At 43.4% G+C, this 6,093-nt stretch overlaps 1 long non-coding RNA gene across 2 annotated transcripts; it reads right to left on the reverse strand.

Annotated features, from left to right (window-relative positions):
- Positions 1-319: 319 nt before the first annotated feature.
- Positions 320-5,131, reverse strand: LOC309346185. Of its 2 annotated transcripts, none has more exons than XR_014158431.1 (3): positions 4,994-5,131; positions 3,606-3,620; positions 320-739 (listed from the first exon to the last, which is right to left on the reverse strand). It is a non-coding gene; the product is annotated as an uncharacterized lncRNA (long non-coding RNA). The 2 variants fall into 2 exon arrangements; XR_014158432.1 differs by lacking the exon at positions 320-739 and adding an exon at positions 1,354-1,676.
- Between the last annotated feature and the right edge of the window lie 962 nt (positions 5,132-6,093).

Below are 6,093 nucleotides of genomic sequence, written 5' to 3' on the forward strand. Positions count from 1 at the left end.
TTGGCATAGTCCATATTTGGCAGCCACAGAGAAGGACCACAGCTACTTACGTGCGCCTTATCTTTGCCTTTCTGAAAGAGAAAATTGCCATCAGTCTGCATAGTGCCCAACAGAGTTATATAAAAGAAGCTGATGAGAGAGTCAGAGTGATTAGATGGTTGGACTAGGACCTGGGAGACCAGGGTTCAAATCCTCATTCTGTCATAAACTCATTGGGTGACCTTGGGCCAGTCCCTGCCTCTCCACCTAACTTAATCCATTGAGTTGTTCTGGGGATTAAATGAGAAGGGGAGAACAATGCACACCAACCTGAGCTCCTTGGAGAGAAAAAAAGAGTATAAATGCAACAAACAAACAAACAAGGATGAATATGTCACAGGCTACAGTAGCAGAGAGAGCAGAAGAGAGGCATGACCACACCATCGCTACAGCTGGGAGGCCACTCTGATTCTGTGTCTCTTTGACCTATCCCTGTCTAGCGAGTCACTGGAAAAAGTTGCAGCTCATTTACACATTTCTTCCTCTGTGCCAATCCATTTTGTTTTGTTTTCAATTGTAAGCCAGAGGGAAAGGACCCCCACTTTTTTGTGACCTGGGGACCAATTTTAGCTAAAAAGCGGAATAAAAAAAAGTGAAGTAACAAAAGCATTCTTCTGCAGATTAAGGGTTTGGCATAGTCCATATTTGGCAGCCACAGAGAAAGACCACAGCTACTTACCTTTAGCCCACCTTGGACTTTCTGAAAGAGAAAATTGCCATCAGTCTGCATAGTGCTCAACATAGTTATATACGATAAGATGATGAGAGAGCCAGAGTGGTTAGATTGTTGGACTAGGACCTGGGAGACCAGGGTTCAAATCCTCATTCAGCCGTGAAACTCATTGGGTGACCTTGGCCCAGTCCCCGCCTTTCCATCTAACTTATTCATTGAATTGTTGTGGGGATTAAATGAGGAGGGGAGAACTATGCACACAAACTTGAGCTCCTTGGGGGGGGGGCAGAATATAAATGCAATTAACAAACAAACAAACAAACAAGGATGAATATGTCACAGGCTGCTCTAGCGGAGGGAGCAGAAAGAGGTAGGACCACTCCATCCTACCAGTGTGGTATAGTGGTTAAGAGCGGTAGTCTCCTAATCTGGGGAACCGGGTTCGCGTCTCCGCTCCTCCACATGCAGCTGCTGGGTGACCTTGGGCCAGTCACACTTCTCTGAAGTCTCTCAGCCCCACTCACCTCACAGAGTGTTTGTTGTGGGGGAGGAAGGGAAAGGAGAATGTTAGCCGCTTTGAGACTCCTTAAAGGGAGTGAAAGGCGGGATATCAAATCCAAACTCTTCTTCTTCTTCTTCATCGCTGCAGCTGGGAGGCCACTCTGATTCTGTGTCTCTTTGACCTTTCCCTGTCTAGCGAGTTGTTGGAAGAACATGCACCTCATTTTACAGATTTCCTCCTCTGTGCCAATCCATTTTGTTTTATTTTCGATTGTAAGCCAGAGGGAAAGGATTCCTCCCCCCCTTTTTTTGGTGACCTGGGTTCCAATTTTAGCTGAAGAGTGGAATAAATAAAGTGAAGTAACGAAAGCATTCTTCTGAAAATTAAGGGTTTGGCATAGTCCATATTTGGCAGCCACAGAGAAAGACCACAGCTACTTACTTCCAGCTTATCTTTGCCTTTCTGAAAGAGAAAATTGCCATCAGTCTGCATAGTGCTCAACAGAGTTATATACGATAAGATGATGAGAAAGTCAGAGTGGTTAGAATATTGGACTAGGACCTGGGAGACCAGGGTTCAAATCCTCATGCAGTCATGATACTCATTGGCTGACCTTGGGCCAGTCCCTGCCTCTCCACCTGACTTACCGTCTTTTTTGCACCATAACACTCACTTTTTTCCTCCTAGAAAGTAAGGGGAAATGTCTGTGCGTGTTATGGAGGGAATGCCTACGGGTGGCATGCCTACAGATTTTCCTCCTCTAAAAACTACGTGCGTGTTATGGTCGGGTGCGTGTTATAGAGCGAAAAATACGGTAATTCATTGAGTTGTTCTGGGGATTAAATGAGAAGGGGAGAACTATGCACACCAAATTGAGCTCCTTGGAGAAAAAAAGAGAGAGTATAAATGCAACAAACAAACAAACAAGGATGAATATGTCACAGGCTACAGTAGCAGAGAGAGCAGAAGAGAGGTATGACCACACCATCGCTGCAGCTGGGAGGCCACTCTGATTCTGTCTCTCCTTGACCTTTCCCTGTCTAGCAAGTCACTGGAAGAACTTGCAGCTCAGTTTACAGATTTCCCCCTCTGTGCCAATCCATTTTGATTTGTTTTCAATTGTAAGCCAGAGGGAAAGGATTCCTCCACCCCCCACTGCCTTTTTTTTGGGGGGGGGGGGTGACCTGGGTTCCAATTTTAGCTGAAGAGTGGAATAAAAATCCTTTAAACAAACAAACAAACAAATAAATAACCCAGGCAATGGTAGGGCCAGGGTTGGTGGGTAAGAGCTGCCCACTCAGCAAGATGCCTTTCAGAGATGCCTCCTTGGACCGAAGATTGGGGCCCCATCAGTGCAGCATGTCACACACACGTGTGTCATGTATGCATCATTGGAAGGAGGCACATCATCGAGACCAGGCTTTGCACAGTTTCATTGATTGCGGCTCTTCCTCTCTCACATTCAGGAAAAGCCTTCCTTTGATGCTCAGTGGTTAGACCTCCACCCCCTCAATATCGGGGGGGGGGAGGCTAAGTCCCCTGCTAAGGAATACTGAGGGGGCTGAAGACACATCCACCCCTTAGAGTTGATGTGTGTGGTGCCATCCCCTAGTGTAATGTTTTATAGCAGTGAATGGTGGCTTATCAGCAGATGTGCGCGTTGACTGGTGTCTTCCAGTTGTGCTTATGGAGCAACCCTGCCTCACTTGGGGACAAGATCTGACTCTTGCCCGGGGACTTTCCTGTGTCCCAACGCACAGCTCTTCTTATAGACCAGCTGATTGGCACAGACACACTCTGGATTCTAATTCCTGGTAACACATTACTGTGAATTAAGCCTTCCTTTCTCAGGTAGATCGTCCTTCTGCCTATGCTCAGTGACTTTTAAACAGTCTGTGGGAGCCCTATTAAGGGACAGGAACGAACAACAATGTTGTTCTGCTCCTTTGGTTTTGGGTGTTCTCTAGTCCATATAGGCAGTGCTTTTTTCTAAAAAAAATGTTTAGGGGTACTCTCATTTTGACTCAAGAAAACCACCATTTCCTTGAGACCCTGAAAAAAAAAGGCCATCAGGTTAAGAACTTAATTCATTCTGGAGGTCCGTTCTTAACCTGAAACTGTTCTTAACCTGAGGTACCACTTTAGCTAATGGGGCTGCCCGCTGCCACCACACGATTTCTGTTCTCATCCTGAGGTAAATTCTTAACCCGAGGTAATATTTCTGGGTTAGCAGAGTCTGTAACCTGAAGCGCCTGTAACCAAAGGTACTACAGTATTCAGAAGCATTGTTGCCTCCAATTGTGGAATTTTAAATAATTCCTTGGAAGTTTAATTAGAGCAGAGAACTGTTGCAGTCCATACATGTCATAAACAGAGAAAAGAGATACTTACGGCGCCCACAGAACCCTGAAAGAGAAAAATGCCATCAGTGTTCAGAATACTTTATTTTTCTCTGCTTTTTTTTTTTTAAAAAAATCTATTTTTCACTTTGTTTTTCCCGAACAGAAACAAAACATACACAAAAATATCAATGCAACATGAGGGGCTTTTTGATGATAAAGTCAAAAGAAGGATTAAAAAAATAGGAGTAAATGAACGTGATACAATTATAAAATTAAAAAATTGTAAATGGGGCATAGAAACAACTTGCATTATACACTGAAGGGAAAAAGGAAAAAAGGTCTTAACAGTTTACAAAGGTTGTCAAATAAAATCATATTTCAAAGGGATTTGTCACCTGTATTGTTGTTTATTTATTATTTAATTCATAGCTCCCCAAGAGAGTACTTAACAGTGTTATATCAGAGAGGAAGATGGTGACAAAGATGACCAGGATGGGGGGGGGGTAAGGGTATAGAAGAGCAAGTCTCTTCCCCCAAATCATAGATCTGGAAAGTGAAATATAATGGGAAAAGGGTGGGAAGGGGGTTGAAGCCAAAAGTACAAATCAACAAAGAAAGAAGGCAGGATGAGGGCAACATGGATCAATAAGTTTCATTGGAAATGCACGCTGAGAACATGGAGGCTGCTTTGTGTTGCTTTGGGCTCAATGCCAAACTGAAGCCAGTAAGCAAATTAATAATAAACCCCCCAAAAGCTTAAAAGTAAATTTCAACAACCAATATAAGAGGGATAAGCTGGTTAAAATCTGCAATTATTAGACAAAATAGCAGTTGCTACAGCCAAAGCTAAATGATAAAGGAGAGAGAGGCTGGTCCCTTTATGCAGCAATCAGCTGTGCCCGTTGGAATTTTGTAAAACATCCAATGCTAATCATACTTTGTAAACTAAAATCACTAAACCACCACAATCAATAAATGTAAGTTCATAAATTTCAATGGCTGTCATCTATGGCTAACAATGGGTACCACCCATCCATTTTAATGTAATATTGGCCTGCACTGAGCCCCCTCCCCCACTTTAAAAAACTTTTCTGTTTTTTAGCAATACCTCTAGCAAAACTAGCAATACTGGTAACCTTCACAGAGTATGCACATACAGTGGGAATCCAGGACAACGCACTTAATAACAACTGCCATCATTCCTGGCCATTGGCCATGCTTGCTGGGGCTGATGGAAGTTGTTGGTTAGCAACATATGGAGAACCAGAGTTTCCCCACTCCTGGTCTAGACAGAGGAGAGAGCTGCACAAGGCCAGAAAAGGGGTCACAGAAAGCTGACATCCATACACTGGTTTAATCTGTACCAAGTCTTTAGCTGGAAGCTTCTAAGTTTGTTTTTAGCATGAAACCCAGCCCACTGAATTACTCCCCTCTTACCAAGCTCTGTACAGACACCGCCACGAAAAGGAACACAACCAATGGATACAGCAGCTTCATTTTGCCGGTCTCCTTCTTTTCACTCTTTGAGATACTACTCAAAGCGCAAACCGTCCTTTCCAAACCCCAGCATTTATACTCACTTTGGGAAGGCTCAGTGGGTCCAAATCTCAATGCTTCCATTGTCAAAAGGCGTGTGGATAATAGGTTTATCAATAAGGAAAGGTCACGGGATGGATTGCATCAGCCTAACCACAGTATGGAACAACATGGCTGCATCCAAGGAAAAGAAGGATGCAAAGGGCAACTGGACATGGCATCCCATGGCTCTTGGCACTTCTGCAGCTGGCACAGAAATATTATCTGCCACTTCTTTGATGTGCTGGAAAATGCCTGGATGCTGGACACAGCCATGTCTGTTTCGGATTTTTGCTGGACCCTTTGGAAGGCAAAATCCATAGCTGCTGAGGTCATTCAACTAACTTTCTACTAACATCTTCCTTGATTAGGGCTGGGCCAAGCTGTCAATTCTGAACTCTATTGATTTCTCATTTAGCAATGCATTTTAAGTCCTTGTGAAAATTCGTTAGTGTTTTTGTGAAAATTTCTCCTAAAATTAAATATGTATGCAAAAAGCCTAATGAACTCCTTCTTGCAAAGCGGGTTTCCCTAACATATGCAATGTTCACTTGTTAGATGCATTTTTATGCACACTCTGCATTGTATAGGCATTTGAAAAAAATGTATTACTTGGCTGGAGAACTGCATTTGAAAATTCAGAGAACAGCAAATCTTGAAGGACTACTGTGTTTCACCTCTCGTATTGTTTTGGGAGATGGGACTCAGTTAGGCTCATCTTAATTATTAATGGGAACATTTTCTCTCTCTAACCCTGTTAGATAAAATTGTGAATAAATCGCCTGTAGTTTTTAGCAGAAGAAGCAGCTCAGACATAATTCCCAGACCTGTACAAATAACAATGAGCAAATTGATTCCCTGGTCCTGAATGGGGTAACTGTGCCCCTGAAGGACCAGGTGCGCAGCCTGGGAGTCATTTTGGACTCACAGCTGTCCATGGAGGCACAGGTCAAATCTGTATC

The sequence above is a fragment of the Podarcis erhardii genome, assembly GCF_964252035.2.
Source record: "Podarcis erhardii genome assembly, chromosome: 7".
Taxonomy (NCBI): domain Eukaryota; kingdom Metazoa; phylum Chordata; class Lepidosauria; order Squamata; family Lacertidae; genus Podarcis; species Podarcis erhardii.